Source organism: Rhinopithecus roxellana, chromosome 2 (genome assembly GCF_007565055.1).
Source record: "Rhinopithecus roxellana isolate Shanxi Qingling chromosome 2, ASM756505v1, whole genome shotgun sequence".
Taxonomy (NCBI): domain Eukaryota; kingdom Metazoa; phylum Chordata; class Mammalia; order Primates; family Cercopithecidae; genus Rhinopithecus; species Rhinopithecus roxellana.
In genome coordinates this window covers 138,655,772-138,679,832 of record NC_044550.1, presented here as the reverse complement: position 1 = coordinate 138,679,832, position 24,061 = coordinate 138,655,772, and positions in this window count along the sequence as shown.

Sequence of the window (24,061 nt, the reverse complement as noted above, 5' to 3'; positions counted from 1 at the left end):
AACGGCAACAAAAGCCAAAATTGACAAATGAGATCTAATTAAACTAAAGAGGTTCTGCACAGCAAAATAAACTACCATCAGAGTGAATAGGCAACCTACACAATGGGAGAAAATTTTTGCAATCTACTCATCTGACAAAGGGCTAGTATCCAGAACCTTCAAAGAATTCAAACAAATTTACAAGAAAAAAAACAAACAACCCCATCAAAAAGTGGGCAAAGGATATGAACAGACACTTCTCAAAAGAAGACATTCATACAGCCAATAGACACATGAAAAAATGCTCATCATCACTCGCCATCAGAGAAATGTAAATCAAAACCACAGTGAGATACCATCTCACACTAGTTAGAATGGCAATCATTAAAATGTCAGGAAACAACAGGTGCTGGAGAGGATGTGGAGAAATAGGAACACTTTTACACTGTTGGTGGGATTGTAAACTAGTTCAACCATTGTGGAAAGCAGTATGGCGATTCCTCAAGGATCTAGAACTAGAATTACCATTTGACCCAGCCATCCCACTACTGGGTATATACCCAAAGGATTATAAATCATGCTGCTATAAAAACACATGCACACGTATGTTTATTGTGGCACTATTCACAATAGCAAGGACTTGGAATCAACCCAAATGTCCATCAGTGACAGACTGGATTAAGAAAATGTGGCACATATACACCATGGAATACTATGCAGCCATAAAAAAGGATGAGTTTGTGTCCTTTGTAGGGACATGGATGCAGCTGGAAACCATCATTCTCAGCAAACTATCACAAGATAGATTTTTTTTGTGTTTGGAATATTTTCTTTCCATCTTATATAGACATAAGAAATGATTTTTCTAACTAATGTTGAATATCTGCTTGGGAAAGACCAGGAAAATTTTTACTCTGCAAAGTGACAGGGATTGAAAAGAGATATGTAAGTAACTGTATGACAGCTGAAGAGGTTGGCAGGTTTATTGAATAAATACGTATCTGTTGATTTTTAAATCATTACTATTTTGTCATTGTTAAGTACACCATAAAATGCCATCAAAATGACCTCTTTACTGAGGTTTAATGAAATGATATATATAAGTGATCACATCTGTTCATTATAAAAATTAATACATTTATATTTTTAGAGTAATAAAATGTTTAAATGCTAAAATTCCCAACTGTTTTATTCTTTTATTCAAAATAACTAGAATCCCAACTCCTACAGTGGACAAAATTATAAAAATGTAATGAGTGTGTGTAATTATAAAATATAAGAATCATGTTTGAAAGAATTGTAATCATTTTTTCTTGACAATAAAAAGTCATAATCACTCATTTTGTCAACAAAATGATATGTTCTTTTTATAGTTGACTCAGATGTTCTAAGAACTTAAGGAGTTGCAGTTAAATTACTTACACTTAAACGTCATTTATAAAGAATAGTTCTGTTCAGATATTTTTATCAACTTTGCAAATGGAGTTCTAATGCTTATTTTTAAACATTTAGGTATGTCAGTTTTAAAACTGACTTGAACAGAAGTACAATTTACAAATCAAATATCTTTTAAAATTTTAAGTTGATGTAAAATAGACTCCTCCTAAAAATGACCTTATATTTTTGCTATGTATTACTATCAAGAGATGATTTTTTACTTGCTTTATTTTTTCTATTTATAGACGCATATTTCTAATAAATATAAAAACATTACACACTTCATTAAATTATCTAGTATTATTTCTTGACTACATATTTTAATATCGACGTAAACTTCAGTGTCAAGCGAACATTTTTATATAGTTTGAATTTTTTTTGGCTAAGAAAGAAACATCTTTTGTGGGCAATGGGCACCCAGGGACCACAGAATTAATGTCATGTATTTTAATATGTGTATTTGAAAAATTTTGTCTATGTTCTAGAAAATCTTACAGATTTGTGTTTTGCTATTCTTCAAATGTGTAAATGTGGCTGAGATGAATACTTTTTTCCCAAAGTAAATTTATATTTTTGTCACCAAATTAGGTACATTCTCATTCAATGAATACTGACAGCATGAATTATATGATGTGGTAGTCTAAAATATTTAGAAATAAAAGTGTTCTTTGCATCGAACCAAAGAAAAGATATCCCATTATTTGCTCATTTATAGAATTATCATCTTTTTATTTGTTCATTGTGTCCTTATTTTATGAAACATTTTATAATGATGTCTGTATTAAAATTATTTTTCTGCAAAAAGTTTATATTATGATTAGTCTCTGAAAACAGCAAACATCCATAAGCAAAATTTGTTTCTATTGGAAGTAATAAATCACATTTAAAAAAGAGATGGTCAGAGAGATAGGATATTCACAATATAACTTAATTATATATTTACTCATAATCTAAACAACATATATTCCCTTATGTTTCAAACATATTTTCCTTTTAAAGTAGACAAAAATGGGTATCTATTACTGTCCTGATTTCAGTATTTAGACAATTTTTATGGCAACCTGTGACTCATCATCACACAGGATGCATTACTATGGAAGGTGTAATATATTTCACGTTGTATGATAGTACTAAATGATGTATTTTTGTGCTGTTTTATAATTTGATAAGAGGAGTGCACTTACTTGTCTTAATACTTTTGGATTTTTTCTCATGATATACATGGCATATGATAGTGTGGTCTGATTATTTTGTTTACTTTCTGAGTTTTAGTTTATTAGTCATATATATTTTCTCATTTATATAATATATAATCCATCATATGTAATTTTAATATAATTATTTCCCAGCTCCCAGATTAAAATCTATTCATGTGAAAAAGCATTTTCTAATTAATAGAGCCAGATGTTTCAATATTCATATTCCACCAAATGGCATACTGCTTCTCATGGAAAGTCGTGTGTGTGTGTGTGTGTGTGTGTGTGTGTGTGTGTGTGTGTCTTCCTCATGCTTGGTAAATTTACAATCTTCTCAATTGTGAGGCGCATAGCCTCCTCATAAATGATTCACAGGGTGCCCAGAGGTATAGTTAAAGAGGACAAACTGATGTCATGAATACATGTCTGTATAAAGCTCTATTAATAATACATTAGTTCTCTCTTGTAGAGCTCAGGATATAGTGCCTCTGTCCAATAATGGTGAGCATGAAACGAGGCAATTATTTATTATGAAAATGTGTCTGCCAGCACTTCCTTTCACTCTTTGTAATAATTGTCTCAGAATAATAATAATGATGAAAGTACAAGAAGGCATTTAGAATAAATGTACTATAATATTGTTAAAAAGCAGATAATCTTTATTAATTTATATTTCAGTAAATTGTCCTTATTTCTTAATCTTTGCTGGTGGAATACTACTAGACATTTACACATTGTGCTAAAAATATGCTAGCAAAGGTGTAGCAAGGAAGAAAATGTTACAATTATCCTTCCATTTAGCAAACTTCTTAAAACTTGATGACTTTCTAACATGTTTGAGAAGCATTTTTGTATGTACCTTCTACATAGATACAGATAATAGCTATACTAATACTTGTAAAGTGTTATACACATTTTCCTCAAATTTGAATTATTTTTACCTAGTCCATCATGAAAATAAAAAGTCCCTAAGAAAAACAAATTCTCTGATTAAAACAAGTGTCTTAAACATATTTCATTTACACCCACAATGTCCGCAAATTACTAAAATGACCATAATGAGATTTTTTAAAGTGTTGCCGACAAGAACAAAAGCAAAGATGAGGAAAAATTGGAAATATATATTGGGATCCGGAAGGAAGATAAATGAGAATTGGTTTATTTGAACCAAAAGTTCTGAAATCAAGACAAAATGAAAACCAATTTATATCATAAAATTCCAAAACACAAAGGAAGATATGGCTGTGAAGATTTCATGAAGAATTAAAATGAAAAGATTATGTGGCAGTATTTTAAAGAGGCTAATAGATCTGTTTTACAAATATGAATTTTCTCTAAACCCCTGAAAGAAGCATGGAGATTATACCCTGCAAAGAATAAAAGGGAAGATCTCCTGACATCAGGTAAAATAGGGCACTCAGGTGTCCCAGAAAAGAACAGATATTGAGTATGTCATTTTGAAATGTAAAGGCCAAACCCACTTTCTTCATATGCTAGACAAAACATTGGTAACTAGGAGGTTTAAAATTAATGTAGGATACTGGAAGTTTTCCCTTTAAATGTATTGAACCCAAGAGAAAATTCATAAAGATAATCTTACTGAGTGTTTGTGTGTTAGGGGAATAGAAAATGGTCTTTTTGGATCAGTTTCTTAACTTTCTATCACTAAATACAAGTAACAGCTAAGGGTCACCACATATTTATGAAAATATCTAAAATCAAAAGCAGAAGTGAAAAAACAAAAATAAGTACAAATTGAAGAAAACAGAGATAAAGCTAGAATAATAACACATTAAAAATTACTGTTGATATTCTTAGCCTCTTAAGTACATGTGATAAAAGATGTTGTAATAAGTACTTACTTGACGAAAAATGAAAGTTAAAAATATGATAATAGAAATTTTAAAGTCAGTAGCAATATTGGAAAATAAAGATGCTTTCAAAAGTCTGCACAACTCATTTTGTAACATGAAATTACAAATATTTCGTTTTCTAATAACACTTTTTGTGCCCACATACATTATTGATAAATACCATTATAGTTACAGTTATGTTTCATATTATTTTTATTCACAATTAGACTAATTGTAAACATAAAATGTAACAAGTCACATAAAAGGTCACATTTTATTCTGGAAATAATCTTGGACCAGTGTGATTCTGTCTTGCTAACTTACCTTGCATTTAATTATATTGTTACCAACCAATATTTGATAGGTAATATTCCAGTTTGGGACACAGCCAAAACAATGTAAAAAATATGTGAATTTTATTACTCCATTCTCACACTGCTATGAAGAACTGCTTAAGATTGGGTAATTTACAAAGAAAAGAGGTTTAATTGGCTTAGTTCCGTGGGCTGTATAGGAAGCATGACTAGGAGGCCTCAGGAAACTTACAGTCTTGGCAGAAGGTGAAAGCGACACAAGCACCTTATTCACATGGTGGCAGAAGAGAGACAGAATGCAAAGGGGGGAGTGCCACACACTTTTAAACTATGACATCTTGTGAGAACTCACTCACTATCATGAGAACAGCAAGGAGGAAATCTGCCCCCTTTGATCCAATCACCTCCCACCAGGACCCTCCTCCAATTCGACATGAGATTTGGGAAGGGACACAAATCCAAACCAGTTCACGAAGATATAATGGAAGTACAGATTTAGGTGAGTATTGTAAAGGAAATATGCCAGCATTAGGTTTCTTCTTCATGTAGTGTCCAAGGAACTCTTGGAGGGGGTGACATTTAGCTGCAGATACAGACGATGAGAAGAAATTGTTTTGCGAGATCATGGTGGAATGTTTTTCATGATTGAGGTATAAATGATGCAAAAGCTTCGAGGTGGGAAAAAGCTCAATGTGAAATAGGACTTCAGGGACCAGTATGATTAGATTGCTATGAAAAAGTATCATGAGATATGAAAGAAAAGCTCAATAGGGATGAGATCACACAGATTCTTATAAGCCATGGCTTGGAGTTTAGGTTTCCTTTTAAGTGAAAAAACATCCACTGGAGACTTTGTGAGGAAATATTTTTATTTAATTTGTTTTTAAAATCGTCCTTGTTTTAATCAATTAGGGCTTCTATAACAAAATACCATAGACTAAATGACATACACGACAGGTGTTTATGTCTCTGGTTCTGAAGGTTGGGAAATCCAGGATCATGATGCCAGCAGATTCAATTCCTACTGATGCCTCTCTTCCCAGCTAGCAGATGGCTGCTTTCTTGCTGTGTTCTCAGAGGTGGATAGAAACAGCAAATTGTTTGATCTGTTTTTCAGAAGGGTACTAATTGTCACTTTCATGAACTCATGTAAATCTTATTGTTGCCCAAAGACCTCACCTCCAACCACCATCTGTTTGGGAGTTAAAACTTCAACATACTGATTTTTGGGGAACACAATTTAGTTCATTAGAGTCAATCTGTATGCTTAATAGAGAAGTGATTGTGAAAACAGCAGAAAGTAAGCAGGTAAAAGTTATATTTTCCTCATGAGAATTAATAGCTACTTGGATATTTGTTGATTGAGTAGGAGAAGAGAAAGTGATTGATTAAAAATGTAATCTGAGAGTACAACAGAGAGATTTCTAACTGTGTGACTGTTGGACAAGGTAATTCTTTGATCTCTTTGGAATTCATTTGGTTATGATATTATAATGATTATTGTAATGAAAGGTTTTGTTAAAAAGTTGCCAATTTCATAATCCAGTTGATTAAAAAAATCTATATTATGCAATTCTTAAAATAATATAGATTTCCATATATTTAAATTAAATTTTTCCTTCAAGATTTTAATCTGGCTCCAATGACACATTCAGGGATGATAGATAGCTATTACCTTGTACATCTGCTTCACTTGTAAAAATATTGCATCTGAACACATCTATACTGGTTAGTAAATATCCACTGCCCCAATTCCTAGAGTGTTCACTCTTTCTCAGTCAGAACCTTTGGACTTCCTTGTGATCCAATAATTAGAGCATTAAGCCCTGGCATAATAAGGGGTGTTCAAAAGCCTGTTCTAGTTTTATGGTTTAATTCTTGTGTTCACTCAGAATGGAAAATACCCAGTCACATATTTTGCATATCACACAAACCAATTTTATTTAATTTTTCGCCAGCTAAACTTTTCTGGCTAGACCCATTACATCTTTTGGAACCATTTTCTCCATTTCTGAAAAATACTATAATAGAATTTTGTATTGTGATTTCAATAAATATGCAGATAAATTTATGGAGACAAAATCGTTACAAAACTGCAAATTTTATGTCAGCAACACAGTTTCTTCATATATTCAAATTCCTTCTCAGGTCTCAGAATAAACTTTTATAATTTTATTGATGTTAAATTCTGCACATTCCTCAATTTTCTAGTGGTTTTTATTTGCTTGTGCTTTATACTTATAACATTAAATTATTGTGTTTGTAAATGATTATCAGCTTTCTTCCTTTTTTCCTATACTTATATCTCTTGTGTGTATATTGCATACATCAGTGTTGTGCCAAGAATTTTATGATATCCTTCTAAGCAGATGAGTGATTGCTCTTCTATACTTCCTTCAAATCAAATATGACTAGGTGACTGGCTTTGAAGAATATCTATATATGCCATTTCCAGGTAGGATGTCTAATAGCCAGATATTAATTAGTCAGGTTTCTTACTCGCTGACCCTGTCATCTGTAAATAATATGTAGAGGTGATTGCTACATTAGCCTGGGTACCTGAGTGATTACAATGTCATACGTTCAGAGAAATCATTAGGCTTACAATCTGAGACATTCATATTTTTAAAAAACACTAACTTTTGTTTTCCTAAATCCTTAAGATATGACATCATTTATTCTTTATTGTGTTTTCTTAACTTTTGACAATAACAAGAGTTCCAGAGTAGATTTAAATTTTCATTGTGGGTGCCTTAATTAAGGAACACAGCATAATCTGAGATCTTGCATACATTCATTATGCTACATGTCTATAATGATTTCTACAAAATATGCTAACTGTGGTTAATATTAATCCCTACTTTCAGTTCAGAGATAATTGTCCTTTTGGTAATGTTTTCTATAAGGAAATATATATAAATTATTCTACTAAGAAAAAAATGACATCCAATTTTTGCCTATATATGTGCATGTGTATGCATATATATATATTTCTTTTTTAAAAAATAATGTTTCTAAGAAGACATACGAGTGACCACTAAACATAAGGAAAAAATGCTCAGCATCACCAATCATCAGAGATACGCAAATCAAAACTACAATGAGATACCAGCTCACACCAGGCAGATGGCTATTTATTAAAAACTCAAAAAACAACATGCTGGTGAGGCTGTGGAGAAAAGGGAATGCTTATACACTGTAGGTGGGAAAGTAAATTAGTCCAGCCACTGCAGAAAGCAGTCTGGAGATTTCTCAAAGAACTTAAAACAGAGCTACCGTTTGGCCTAGCGATCTCATTATTGGGTATATACTCAAAATAAAATAAATCATTCTACAAAAAAGATACATGCACTTTCATGTTCATCGCTGCACTATTCGCAATAGCATAGACATGGAATTTACCTAGGTGCCCATCAATGGTAGACTGAATAAAGAAAATGTGGCACATGTTCACCACTGAATACTACACAGCCACAGAAAAAGAATACAATCAGGTTCTTTGCAGAAAAGTGAATGCAGTTGGAGGTCATATCCTAAGTGAATTAACATAGAAACAGAAAACAAAATACTGCATGTTCTCACTTACAAGCGGTAGCTAAACATTGAGCACATATGCACATAAGGATGGGAACAATAGATAATGTGGAATACTGGAGGGTGAAGGGAGAGGAGGTGTGAATTTAAAAACTACCTATTGGATACTATGCTCTCTACCAAAGTGACAGGATCCGTATTCCAAACCTCAGCATCTTGAAATATTCTCATGTAAAAATTCTGCACATGCGCCCCCTGTATTTAAAATAAAAGTTAAAATTAAAAATAATAGTGTTCGGCCGGGCGCGGTGGCTCACGCCTGTAATCCCAGCACTTTGGGAGGCCGAGACGGGCGGATCACAAGGTCAGGAGATCGAGACCATGGTGAAACCCCGTCTCTACTAAAAATACAAAAAATTAGTCGGGCGCGGTGGCGGGCGCCTGTAGTCCCAGCTACTCAGGAGGCTGAGGCAGGAGAATGGCGTGAACCCGGGAGGCGGAGCTTGCAGTGAGCCGAGATCGCGCCACTGCACTCCAGCCTGGGCGACAGAGGGAGACTCCGCCTCAAAAAATAAATAAATAAATAAATAAATAAATAAATAATAGTGTTTAAATTTGACAAAACTAATGCAAAGTATATATACGGTTTAAATATACATATAAATACACGCGTATTTCTACTATATCATGAGTATTGACAGGAGAAAAAAACTTTTTAAAATTTACCTTTATATGATCACATATGTGGTTTAGGAAAAAAATTTTTGACTGATGTTCTAACTGTAAATGCTGCTATGCATCTTATACTTTCTGTAATTTTGATGAAGTCAAATACTTTGTATACTTGTAATATGAAAGGATATAAAACTTGCCTTTGTTTAGAAAAGAAAAAAATTAATTTCATTTTCAGAGATAACAAAATGCTGACATAAGAGAGCTTTAAATGACTATATATATGTGTGTATAGTAATCTGCTTAAAGTTGAAAAAGTACAGTTATTATTTTATGAGGCATCATTAACTTTAATGGTAGTTTTTCTACACATATCAAGTCTCTGCCCATTTATTGTACTGAAAATTTTTATTATAAAATTAGTATAAATAATTTCATGCACAGTGTTCCAGTTATCTTTTTATAAGAGCATATTTTACTTAAGTTTGAATGCCTAGGCAAGGAGACAATAACTGGGATGCCAAACATAAAGTCAGTCATCTTTATCTAGAACTGTTGTTTATGCTGAGCTTTAAGATTTAAGTCATGAACACGCTATTACATATATCCTGGCATACAAATCTGAAGACAAGTGATTTATCCCAAGTCGAGTGGTTTTAACTCCTCTTACTGGAATTCTTTCTCAAAACAGGTATATAACATGGTGGCGTGCCTGTCGGCCAACTACTGTAACTCCAAAACTGACTTTGCCTCTAGATATTCAAGACCAAAATGTTCTTTACAAAACTCTGTTTGAGGTAGAAAATATATATTTTTTCCTTCCTAGGAGGTAAGTGAAATGAGCTTAGTAACTAAGTTTTTAAAATGTAATGTGCCAAATACAATAATTAAGTAAAATTAGATGAGCATATGGTAATGATGGATGAAATATGGTGATAATCATTTGCATGGCAAAATAGCTAAATAAAATACCTAAATCACAGGCACTGTGAAAAGTGAAGTAGTTCAATTGTAAGAAGGATAAAAGTAATTATCATTCATTTATATATATATATATATATATAAAATATCCAGAAAACATTCTGGTCACATGTTGGGAAGGTGCAAGAAAAAGATTTTAAGAGTGACCATACATAACATGGATTATTATGGTCTCATTAAAACATATAAATGAGGGGCTGGGTGCAGTGGCTGACACCTGTAATCCCAGCACTTTGGGAGGTCAAGGCAGGTGGAGAGGCCAGGAGTTCAAGGCCAGAGAGGAGCCTGGCCAACATGATGAAACCCCGTCTCTACTAAAAATACAAAAAGTAGCTGGGCATAGTGGCGCATGCCTTTAATCCCACCTACTCGGGGGACTGAGGCAGAAGAATCACTTGAACCCAAGAGGCGGAGGTTACAGTGAGCCAAAATTGTGCCAGTGCACTCCAGCCTGGGCAATAGAGTAGACTCCTCAAAAAAAAAAAAAAAAAAAATATATATATATATATATATACACACACACACACATCTATATACATATATGTATATATACACACACACATATATATGTATATATGTATATGTATGTATATATAAGGGCTGTCTTGACATTTTCAGCTTAGAGGGCATTGGGAAGGGTATAATTTATCATTGTATTTATTCTGTCTTCTCTTTAATACTTAAAAGTCCCAAATTATTATTTTATGTGTTTCAGGGTTCTCAGTTGAAGAAGCTCATGGACTGGATGCTGTTAAGAATGTGGTTCAGTTCTCCACAATTCTCAGACATTCCGTGCCATATTTTAATTCCAAATTTCTAGAAACGTAAATGTGAATGTCCAGGGTGAACCAGTGAATTGTAAGTGGAGGACTGGATCCAAACACAGGGATCTGACAGGAAGCCATCATTGTGTAAAAAGCAGACATTTCCACCAAAGAAATATTGGGCTCTCAGATATTTGTGTCCTATTCTGGCTACCTCTGCAATTTCACTTTGAATCATTGTCACCATATCCCACTATGCTACAGACATTTTGTCTCCCAGCCTCTTGACTATACCAAACTATGGTTTCAAATGTCAGCCCCTTTCACTTATTTCTTCTAACTGGCATAAGCTTCCCTTTACTTCTTGCAGCATTTACCTTGGGAGTCTCCTCCGCTTGCATACCAAGTTTTCACAGATAAATCACCCTGTTGAAACTAGCATTCTCTCCATCTGTATTCTGTCAAATAATCCTTTAACTATCTCTGCTAATAATTTATTGCAATCTATGATATCCTTTATTCTTTTTTGATTCTTTTTTAAAATTTGCCATTAGAATTTAACTTCCATGAAGACGAAATCCTTTTTGTCTTCATAACTGTTACATCGCTAGTGAATAGCACAATAATCAACACATTTGTAAACAAATAAACTTAAACATTTCAGTAGTAAAAGCAGATTTGAATTTACAATTCCTTTTTCCTCTCTCCATTTCACAATTTTAGAACATAAAGAATTATTTATGCTAATCTATTAAGCATAATTGGTAAATACATATAAGTTATTGATGTAAAAAATGAGAAAAATCATATACTATTAGCATTATTTTGAGTTAATGCTGCTATCTGGAAATCTTCATGCTCCTATTGACACTAATTTTTAAGTTTTTATATAACACCTAAGAAATATAGTAAGATGCTAAGTGTGTATGGAGTGGAATCAAACTGTAGTTTAAATCCTAATTTGACACTTTCTATTTATGTTGCTTGATAGTTCAGTGCCTCAGTTTCTGTAATATGAGGAGATAAAAATGGTACCTATGAAGTCGATTTTTATGACAGTAAGTAAAAAATATAACATGCTTACAGCATCAAAAAGATATTGTCTATAATTATGTTTTCTTCTTAAGATTAGAATCTGCACTAATCATTTGTTTATCTCTCTAAAAATGAAACACACAGAAAATTACTCATCTTCTTCTTGGTAAATTGGTCAGAAGTGTTATAATCCAATGAGAGAATATATTATATTTAATTGTAACAGATTCCAAAGCAACTGTGAAAATATTTGCACTGAAATTTGTGCCACACTTAATCTAAATCAATTGTAATTACAGTGGCCATTTATTTTGTAAATCATGGATTTTTTCTGTAATACAATTTTAAATTTTAATTATCTTTTTAATCTGCTTTACAATAAACAATAAACTTTTCTTCAACTTGAACACACAAAAAATTACTGCTTTTTAACAGTATGTGATTATCTTTTTTATTTATGCCCACAGCCAAAACGACGAATTTGCTGTTTAAACTATATGACATATCTTCAACTGTTACTGGCAATAATTGTCATTCTACAGCAGAGGTCTCACTTTTATTTTTGCTAAAGGCAAAATATGTCTCTTCTATGTCTAAAACAGAGAGAATGGAAATAATTTTTCTATATAAACATTTGAATCCTGGGGAAAATATTTAAAAGCTATGTTTAGGAATTCAGTGTCTCATTTTCTTAAATGTAAGTTTTATCTTAAATTTAAGTTTATTATAATAGTGGGATGTGAGATTCAAATGATTTGCTAACTTAAGAAAAATCATTTATGGTTTTACATACTTGGTGTTAAATTCTGTTTTTGAGAAAGGAATTTAGCAGATTTCATATTTTAAATAGATTATAAGGATCAAAAGAGATGTTAAATATACATAGATGAGAGCAGTGAACATAAAGATTAAAGTTTATTTTTTTGAGGTCCCAGAGGTGGTCCTTAACAGAACTACTACTTATTGAACCCAAGACTGTTGATTACCAATATTATAATTTCATTGCACTGGGTATAAGATTTATTACACCAAGTAAAAGATGTTTTGAAATTTGCAATTTTATTTTTGAGACTCTGTTTCAGCTGTGCTATTACACCTGCCATTTTCCTACAGATGCTTGAGTCCATTATAGAGATAACATAAAGAAACTAAAAAATTTTTAATTTATAAAAAAAATAAGGACATAAATCAAAATAATAATTTATTTTGTTGTAAGTGTGAAAGTACTTAAAATACTTTGTTGAAATGAAACCTGATCATTACAAGATCATACATTTGAAGGATCGATTGACCCTCATCTACCTTCTAGCCTTTTTTCTTTTTATTACCAAGTGGTAACAAATTACACATTTTATCCTTCACCAGCTCCCAAACAGAGCTCAGGCTGTATTACTCCATTCTAACACTGCTATATAAACTACTTGAGACTAGGTTATGCATTAAGAAAAGAGGTTTAATTGACTCACAGATCGGCAGACTCTACAGGAAGCATGGCTCAGAGTCCTCAGGAATCTTACAATCGTGGTGGAAGGCAAAGGAGAAGTAAACAGGTCTTCACATGTTGGAGAAGGAGAGAGAGAAGGGGGAAGTGCAACACACTTTAAAACTATCAGATCTCCTAAGAACTTACTCACTATCAGGAGAAAAGGAAGAGAAAAATCCGCCCCCACGATCCAATCACCTCCCACTAGATTCCTCCTCCAACACTGGGAATTACAAATCAACATGAGATTTGGGTGGGGACACAGAACCAAACTATGTCATATACCTTTGAACATCAGTCCTCCTCTCATGACTACCCATTTTTATTTTTCTTACATTGATGATTCATTTCTAATTCTATATCCTGTATGATGGCTTCCTTATTTCCCTAATTAAGTTGAAGCCTCTGTCTTCTAGCTCTCCATCACAGTTGTCACTAGTGCACTAAACAGGTCCCCAGACTCTGGATGGGGCAGGACCTATGTCTAGCATGTTCATTAATTTACTCTTAATAACTCCTTAGTGCAGTTGTTGACATGTGGTAAGCATTTAATCAACATAATACACTAAATACATTCAGCATATATTTTCACTATAATAATGTATCATAGCAGTAGATGGGTGGAGAGTTTAACTTTGAACGACCTGTGTCAGATATTCACATTAGTTGGGACTACTCAGTGAGGTTGTTTCATCTTCATGAGCTTCAGTTTTATACTTTTTTCAATAAATAAAGGATGTAATGGTTAATAACACTTATCTGGCAATTTGTATTGAAGACTAAATAAACTAATATAAAAAGCATGCTTACATAAAGTCTGGTAGGTAGTAAGTACTCAGTAAGTACTTAATAAATGGTATTTGTTATTGCGCTTGTGATATAACATTATTATGTGTTTTTAAAATTATTTTTATTGGAGGATAAATTCCTGGATAACCAGAATCTAACCACCTAATATATAATAAATATTCAATAAATATTTATTGCATTAATATTTACTGATTAAGTTTGTTCAAATATTAAAAAGTAAACTATAAAATGTATGGAAATAAATTATAAAACTATAAAAGGTGAAATTTATTAATTATAGAACTGTACTCATTTTCTCCATAGTGGTCTATTTTGTTAATGCTAGAAATTTGAATATACATTTAGTGAGGTAATATATGTAATATAGTTTGTCTCTGTGTTCTTACTCAAATCTCATCTCAAACTGTAATCCCCATGTGTCAAGGGAGGGACCAGGTGGAGGTAATTGAGTCATGGAGTGGGTTCCCCCATGCTGTTCTCGTGATAGTAGGTTGTCATGAGATCTGATGGTTTTACAGGGGGCTCTTTCCCCTTTGCTCGGGCTCTCTCACCTGCCCCCAGGTAAGACATATCTGCTTTTCCTTACACCGTGATCGTAAGTTTCCTGATGCCTCTTCAGCCACATGGAACTGTAAGTAATTAAACCTCTTTTCCTTATTTATTACCCTGTCTGTCTTGGGCAGTTGTTTATAGCAGTGTGAATATAGACTAATACAATGTCTAACTATGATGACATTGTATTAAATAAATATTTTATGAGAGTGTGTGAAAAAAATAAAAACTAAGCAGGGACTTGTGGTAATGAAACATAGGGATACTGATCAATTCTTCACACAAAGTAAGTATACATGTTGATGAAATTATTGAAAACAGATTTCAAGACAACAGAAAATAAGCAAAGTCAACTAAAAATACATATTTAATCATTAATAAGGTTTTTTTTTATATCAGGCAAGATTGTATTGTCTTCTTTCTATTTCAATTTTCTTACTCTATTTTTCTTTCTACTGCTATTACCTGCTTCCAATTTATTACTAGGTCAAGTAGTGAAAACACAGCTTCCACTCTGGAGGTGATAGACTGACTTAGAAGTAAGTAGCAGAATACTTGGAAAAATAAAGTGGATGATTTTGAGTAACAGAGCTTTTGAAGGACTGTACTCTTCACACATCACTTACTGGCTGCTAAAAAGTACATGCATGAAAAGAACACTGGGAGTCCAGCAAAAAATTGAAAGAATGAGAAGCTTTGCAAAGTTCCTGGACCATCGTATGTGTTTCTCAACTTACACATAGCTCAGGCCTAAAGGCTTGAGGTATTAAGCATAAAATAACTTTTCCAGAAATTACTTTTCAATAAGCTATGAATATGCTTAGGAAGCCATACATAAGTGAAAACAAAGAAGAGAAAGAAAGAAGAAAGGAAGGAAGGAAGCAAGGAAAGAAGGAAGGAAGGAAGAAAGGAAGGAAGGATGTTCTTTCCATGTTTTTCCCTCCCTCCCTTCCTCTCTGTATCTTTTATGTTTTAAAACATAAAAAGTCTTTATAGCAGTGTGAATATGGACTAATAAAATGTCTAACTATGACAACGTATTAAATAAATATTTTATTGGAGTGTGTGAAAAAAATAAAAACTAAGCAGAGACTTGTGGTAATGAAACATAGGGATATTGATCAATTCTTTTTCACACAAAGTAAATATACATGTTAATGTTTTAAAACATAAAAGATACAGAGAGGAAGGGAGGGAGGGGAAAACATGGAAAGAACATCAGAGACATCAGAGAATGAACACCATGAAAAAATTTTACTGTTTGATCAAAGAAAAGGTAATTGTCTACTTATAAAAGCAAAATGATAATGAAACCATAACAGGAAAACAAAACTGAAAAATCGTTTTGCAACCACAAAGTATACCAATTTTAAATGATATAAAATCCAAGACATGGAAAGAAACAAGAATATATAAAGTTTATTAGTCCATTTTCACACTGCTACAAAGCCATACCTGAGACTGGGTAATTTATAAAGAGTTTTAATTGACTCACAGTACTGCATGAATGGGGAGACTTCAGGAAACTTACAATCATAGCAGAAGGCAAAGAGGAAGCAAGGCATCTTCTTCTGAAGGTGACAGGAAGGAAAATGAACACAAGAGGAAGTACTAATCACTTATAAAACCATCAGATCTTGAGAGAACTCTTCAATATCATGAGAACAGCATGGGGGAAACCGTCCCAGTTATCCAATTACCTCCACCTGGTCTATCCATTGAACTACTAATCACTTATAAAACCATCAGATCTCGTGAGAACTCTTCAATATCATGAGAACAGCTTGGAGGAAACCATCCCAGTTATCCAATTACCTCCACCTGGTCTATCCATTGACATGTGGGTATTATGGGGATTATAATTCAAGATGAGTTTTGGGTGGTGACACAGCCTAACCATATCGAAAGTATATGCAGGGAAAAAGTCACTGGAAACTGACTCCAGGTGGGCACTGATGTTGAATTTTAGCTGACCGAGACTTCAGTGAAACTATGATAATTATGTTCAAATCAAAAAATAAAATATGTGGAAATAATTAAATGAAAATATGTTAATAATGAGTGAAAAAGCAAAAACTCTCACCAGAGAAATATAAACTATAAAAAGTAACCAAATGGGAATTTAAAGTTAAAACATAAAATAACTCAAATAAAAAAATTACCCAATGGGTCCAAGACCATATCAGAGATGGCAGAAGAAGAAATCAGTCAACTTCAGGCTAAATTAATAAAAATTGTCCGGTGTAAGAACAAGGAGGAAGAAAAGATTAATCGAAGGAAAATAAACAGGATCTCAGAGAACTGTGGGATAATAGCAAACATTCACATGTCTGAGTAATGACAATCTAAGGAGAAAAGAAAGAAAACCAGGCAGAAAAGTATCTGTATGAATAATGGCTATAAATTTTCCAATTTGGGGGAAAATAATGGCTTACAGATACAAGAAGTACAGTAAATATCTAATAAAATAAAACCACATGTGAACACAGCATAACAACATTGAGAAAGAGAAAATATGCGATGCAGAAAGAGAAAAGTGACTCTCTCTCTCTATATATATATATGTCTGTGTATATATATATATGTATATATATATATAAATGTGTATATATATATATAAAACAATTAATGAAATAATAGCTGATTTCTCATCAGAAATGATAGCAGCCAGAAAATAGTAAAACGTCATATTTAAATATTCAACTGGCCAGGTATGGTGGCTCATGCCTGTAATCCCAGCACTTTGGGAGGCTAAGGCGGGTAGATTACAAGATCAGGAGATTGAGACCATCCTGGCTAACAGGATGATCTCCCGTCTCTACTAAACCCCGTCTCTACTAAAAAATACACAAAATTAGCCAGGCGTTGTGGTGGGCGCCTGCAGTCCCAGCTACTAGGGAGGCTGAGGCAGGAGAATGGCATGAACCCAGGAGGCGGAGCTTGCAGTGAACCAAGATCGAACCACTGCACTCCAGTCTGGGTGACAGAGCAAGACTCCGTTACAAAAAAAAAAAAAAAAAATTATATATATATATATATATATATATATATTTTCAATCATAAAAACCTGTCAACCAAAATTATTTATTGAGTATAACTGCTGAAAAATGAAAGAAAAACAAAGATATTTCTAGACAAACCACCAGAGTTTATATTACATAAGTTTATTTCAGTCTAAGAACTGTTGAAAGTAAAATAAAAGAAACAAATATGCCTAATGATATTGTCCCATTTCATGTAAAATATTTTGAAAAATGTAGGAGAAATAAATATTCCTAATGTTATTGTGCTTAATTTTACATAAAAATAAATGTAGTGTTCTGTACTAAAATTGTTATAATTCCAATTTCATTAATTTATAGTATGTATTTTGTATATTACATTAATTTAAATCCTGTTTTAGAAAACAAACATAAATAATTTTAAGCATATGCTAATAAGAAATATCCACAAGTTTCCTCCTTTTATCTAACACCCTTATCTTTGTAGATAAGTCAAATTTGTATTGTGTTTTTGAAATAATTTTATATGAATAAAAAAGCTACACTTCCTTTTGCAAAGATAACTTTATTAACCCTTTGTAGAAAATTAGATGAAATCTCAAAATTGTGTGATATGGTCTGGCACAAAACTCATTTTGAATTGTAGCTCCCATAATTCCCACATGTCATGGGAGGGACCCAGTGGGAGATAATTGAATCATGGAGGTGGTTCTTTCCTGTGCTGTTGTCATGATAGTGAATAACTCTCACAAGATATGATGGTTTTATAAAGGAGAGTTCCCTTGCACACGCCCTCTTGCCTGCTGCCATGAAAGATGTGAAGTTGCTCCTCATTCATCTTCACCTGTAATTGAGAGGCCTCCCCAGCCATGTGAAACTGTGAGTCAATTAAAACTCTTTCCTTTATAAATTACCCAGCCTTGGGCATGTCTTTATTAAGAGTGTGAGAACAGACTAATATGTTGTGTTTTTGAGAAAGCACAATGTCATGTTTTGGGCTAAATTGTGTCCCCAAAATTTATTTGTCAAAGTCCAAACCCCTAGACTGTGACTGTATTTGCAGATAGGTAAATGAGGTAATATGAATGGGCATTTATAAATATGACTGATGTCTTTTTAAGGGGAGATCAGGATATTGGCAACAGAGACCAAGGAATGGCCACGTGAAGGAGAAGGCTGCCGTCTGCAAGCCAAAAAGAATGCCTCAAAAAAAACCAAACTCGCCCACACCTTGATCTTGGACTTCTAGTCTTCATAACTATACAAAAATAAGTTTCGTTATTTGAGCCACGCAGTCTGTAATATTTGTATGGCAGCCCTAGCAAACTAAGTTTATTTTTCTTCTGGTTAAAGCTAATTAGTTAACACAGATGGTCATCCTAAGTACAAGTGAATTTAGGATGATGTGTGACAAATGGTGTTGCTAAATCCTCTTACTTGAGGGCTAGTTATTATTCATTCTGAGAACGTGTATATAATGATTTTAATTTAGTTGCCAATATAAAAAGATGAGCTTTTCTGTCTTTGCAATTTCTTCATGGATTTTCTGTGATACACATTACACTGTAGTTTAATGTTCACTCAATAATAAAATTATGTTTCCTCTTTTTACCTTTGTGAGCACTTTTTCGGGGTTAAGAAGAAATTGTGTTTCTTATTACATTTCCCCCAAAGAATCAGGAAGGATTACATGGTTATATTTGCTGTTAGAAGCTTTTGTGCCTCTTTTGTCACCAAGACATGCCTAGATTACTCCATTATTCTCAAAAGGAAGATGACAAATAGGTGGAGAAGAACCTCTGTGGCCAGGTGCACCTGCAGAAATCATCTCTTTAGCCACACCTATTCTCCCCCTAAAGCATGAACAAGCTTGGCTGAGATCAGCAGAATCCACAGGTGTTCCTAGCCTAGATCAGCTAACATTCAGTCAACCCATGATCATAAGAAATGCACACTGTTATATACTTATGAAGTTTTGGGTTATTTCTTTTGTACTGTGGCAAAAGATAACAAAAGGAGGTAACAGATGAGTCAGGGTTCAAATACTATCTCTCTTCTTACTTATTGGCTATTTAATCATCAGCAAGTTTCTTAAACTCTTGAGATTCCTCATGCATGTCATTTGCATCATATTTCATTCAAGAGCATTAAATTAGAAGAGCATGCAGTTGTTGCATACTAAGGACATAATGTGTGCCAAATGCAGCAGTAGTAAAATTATAGAAGTATTTCAGATACTATTCAGTTTTTTTTTTTTGCCAAAAAACTTTCTTTTTTGTTTGTTTGTTTGCTTTTTCATTTATTTCATCATTTGTTTCATACACCTACTATGAAATATATAGTTCCTACTGTGTGTTAGGCTATATGTCTCACGCACTGGGAATAAATCAATAAGTAAAATAACCCCAATATCTGTTCTTATGTAGCGTATAGTTTACATAAGAATAATATGAATTGTTGTAATAAAGATCATAGCTTCTAAGATTGATAAAACATCTAATTATAATGGGAAAATAGTAAGATCTTATTTTTTTGTCACTTGGAAGTATGTATTACAGTTTAGTAGAAGAGATAGATCACAAACAAATGATAACATGAACATGCATAAACAATTGCAGCAAGTATTACAAAAATAACACTTTTATAAGTGATATAAAATTTTTAACAGTGAGATAGTCTAGGGTGAAAGTATTAGAAATTTAACAAAGGAATGCTATTTGAATTAAACTAAGCATGGAGAATTTCATACAGAGAAAATGGCCTTAGGGACTTTGCATATGCTAATGCTTAGGAATTTACACGATATTCTCCTCTCTGATTAGTTATCTCTTACTCTGTGACATACAAAATGGCAAATACTACAGACAAGGTTGGAATAGGCTATTGTTTACTAGAAATTCTCAGTGTGTATTTTTAGGTAGATACATCTGAACTACGGAAATGGCAAATACTTTTGCCCTGGTGTCCAAATTATTGAGTATATTATATCAAGATATATGGCACCCAAAGAGCTAACTAAACTTTAGTGCTATGTATTTTGTTGTTGTTGTTGTTTTGAAAGGGAGAGTACAGGCAGGGGTAAGTCACTCTTTCCACAGAGGTAACTGTGACTAAATACAAAAAAAAGGAAACATAAAATCTGAAATCCCCACTTCTTTTGAGGAAATCCATACAAGCAGGGTAGAATAGTCCAAAAAAAAGGCTGTATAGTTTAATAAGGTTCACTATGTGTGATTGAAGTATTTGGAAAAAAATCCAAAATTGTGATGTAACCTAATAATATATTTTATCTTTAAATCTCTGAAAGGATTAAAAGTTTCTCTTTTGTGAGTTTCTCTAAATCATTATTTTACTAATTTGGTTCATATTGAAGTAGTTATAATTGGGCCATTCCCAAAGTTAATCACCTCATATAAAAACTCTTGTTTATGAAGAGCAGAGAAATGAGTTTGTAATTTAGAAGCATATATTAAGATATCTAAGTCCTATTAAAAAGAGAACAATGAAATTGAAGCTATTAAAATTATGCTAGAAATGTAACTTTGTAAACAACATTAGATCTTTTTATTGAAGTTGGTTGCTTTGAACTGTATTATGGTTTATGACATGTGCTTTACCATTGCAAATTCAGAGATTATTTATATAATTTATATAATTCTTATCACATTTCAGACAAAAAGTGCTACCCCTGCTGTACATAGTAATCTTTAATTAATGGACTGGTACTCCAATTGCAAAATAATAAATCCATATCCTTTGCATCCTGGAACTACTATATGAGTGGTATGAAGGAGCAGTATCCCAGATACTTCTTTGTTAATTGAGATCTGGTTTATTTAACTTTATCTTACTCTTCATTGTTCATATTTCTATGAATAGGTTACTCTACTTTGTAGTCTCTAAACTCTAAATACATGGACCAAGACTTAAGAGAGTGATCAAAACCTTGAGTTGTCAAAGAAATAGGACTAGAGTTGAGGAAATACTGTTGATGGTGAAATTTTTCAATATTGATGCATTTATGCACGTATGCATACCATACATTAGAATAAAATGAAGCATTACACTGATTCCGTGTATTTATTCCAATATATGTCTAACAATTAGCATTTGAATACAAGCTGAGTATCCCTAATCGGAAAATCCAAAACCTGAAATGTTCCATTATCTAGAACTTTGGGTGCTGATGTGATGCTCAAATAAAATGCTCACTGGAATATTTCAGATTGTGAATTTCCGATTAGGAATGCTGAACCAGAAAGTAAAATGCAAATATTCCAAAATCTTAAAAATCCAAAATTGGAAATATTTATGGTCCCAAGCATTTCAGATAAAGAATATTCAATCTGTATTATTTCTATAAGCACAAGAAAGAAGAAAAATAAATAACATTATTATGCTATTGTCAAAGCAAAAATTGCACATGGCAAAGTCAAACAGGCTAAAAAAAATGTATTCAAGTTATTGAAGTGCTCTCGTTGTCTGGGGTGATACCCGAGGTTCATTGTCTCACAGTCACAGAAAAGTAGGACACAGACACACAAAGAGTGAGGTTCAGAGCGAAAGATTAATAGGCGAAAGAAGGAAAATAGGTCCCTACAGCAGAGAGAAGGATCCCAAACATGTTTCCTTGTTCATGGAAAAAATGCAGGGGTTTATAGATTAGATTGAGGAAGCGGGGTCTGATTTATATAGGACATGAAAGATTGGTTGGACCAGGTGTGTCATTTGCTTAAGGTGCAAAAAAAATAATTAGGGTTAGGTGTACCATTTGCATAGGGCGCAAAAAGCAAGCTGACCTCGCCCCCTCAACCCCCACCCCCACCAGCAATCTTTTATTATGCAGAGGAGTTCTCTACCTGGCCAGCGCCATGTTGCCTGTTCCTTTACTGTACACGTGGTAACAAAGGAAAGGGAAGATGGAGCCTCCATGTTGAACACGCCTGGCCCTCAGCCCTTTTCTATTGGCACAGCTCCCAGCATTTGCCCAGGCAAGCTTCCAGGTTGCTTAACCATGTGGGCGGCTTAAATTTCAGTCTATGCTTTGTTTAAAAAGAAATACTTTGGGGGCTACTTTTTGTTAAAAGTAAGGCTTTGCCGAAGACTGTCTTACCCTCACTATCTGCCTAATAATTTCTTTCTACCTCTGTGTCACTATTACAGTTGGGTGAGAGACTAAACTCAACTTCACCAAAATAAAAGGAAGAATAGTTTTTAAGCTCTAGGTGAACTAACAGGAAAGAACTGAAGACATTACAGGGAAGGCTGATTAAGGGAATGTGAGGGGCACATAGTTATTACTGAGTTTGCAAATGCTTTTGTCCCTCATGAGGCCATTTGTGTTTGCTAATCAATGCCCATTTAAGTTAGGCTTCTACTCTCCCCTAAGACTGGGAGGTTGAGGTGATTCCTTCCTTAATAACAACACTTCGAAGAGATGGCTCCCAAATCTTTGAGAAAGTGCTGCGTTGTAAAACTGGCAAGAGGCTTTTAAAAAGATGTATCTCCTGGCCGAGCGTGGTGGCTCAAGCCTGTAATCTCAGCACTTTGGGAGGCCTAGGTGGGCAGATCACAGGACAGGATATTGAGACCATCCTGGCCAACATGGTGAAACCCTGTCTTTACTAAAAATACAAAAATTAGCTGGGCGTAGTGGCGTGCACCTGCAGTCCCAGCTACTCGGGAGGCTGAGGCAGAAGAATCCGGGAGGTGGAGTTTGCAGTGAGCTGAGATCACGCCACTGAACTCCAGTTGTGTCTGGAAAAAAAAAAAAAAAAAAGAAAGAAAAGGTAAGTGTATATCTTAAAGGGATACAGTAAGAATTTGAAATTATAAGTTTTCTAAAGTCAACGGACAATTGAAAGGGAAATCAGGGTCAACAGGTAGGAAAAAAGTTGTCTTAAGTTTAGTTAAATTTAGGGAAACTTTAAGGCCCGTTTGATAACTACGTTTATGTGGTTTTATGAAGCTTAATAGATTAACTTTTTTTTTTTTTTTTTGTACTAGGTTCAGAGCATCTACAACTCAAGAGGTTATGACATATTATGCTGAATTTCCTACTAAGTAAATGACTATACATTTGCAAATTTCGCATGATCCCACACCTGAAAACAATATTCATTGCTCCAGGTTTTATTTGCCGTTATAAAAAACACTTGCAGTTTTTCTTTCTTTTTAAAGATATTTATTTATTTATTTTCCTTCCAACTTTTTTTTTTTTATTATTCACTTTAAGTTCTAGGGTACATGTGCACAACGTGCAGGTTTGTTACATATGTATACATGTGCCATGTTGGTGTGCTGCCTTAAATCTGTGCCATGGTGGTTTGCCCCACAAATCATCCCATCATCTAGGTATTAAGCTCAGCATCCATTAGCTATTCTTCCTGATGCTCTCCCTCCTTCCACCCTTCCACCCTCCAACAGTCCCCAGTGTGTGTTGTTCCCCT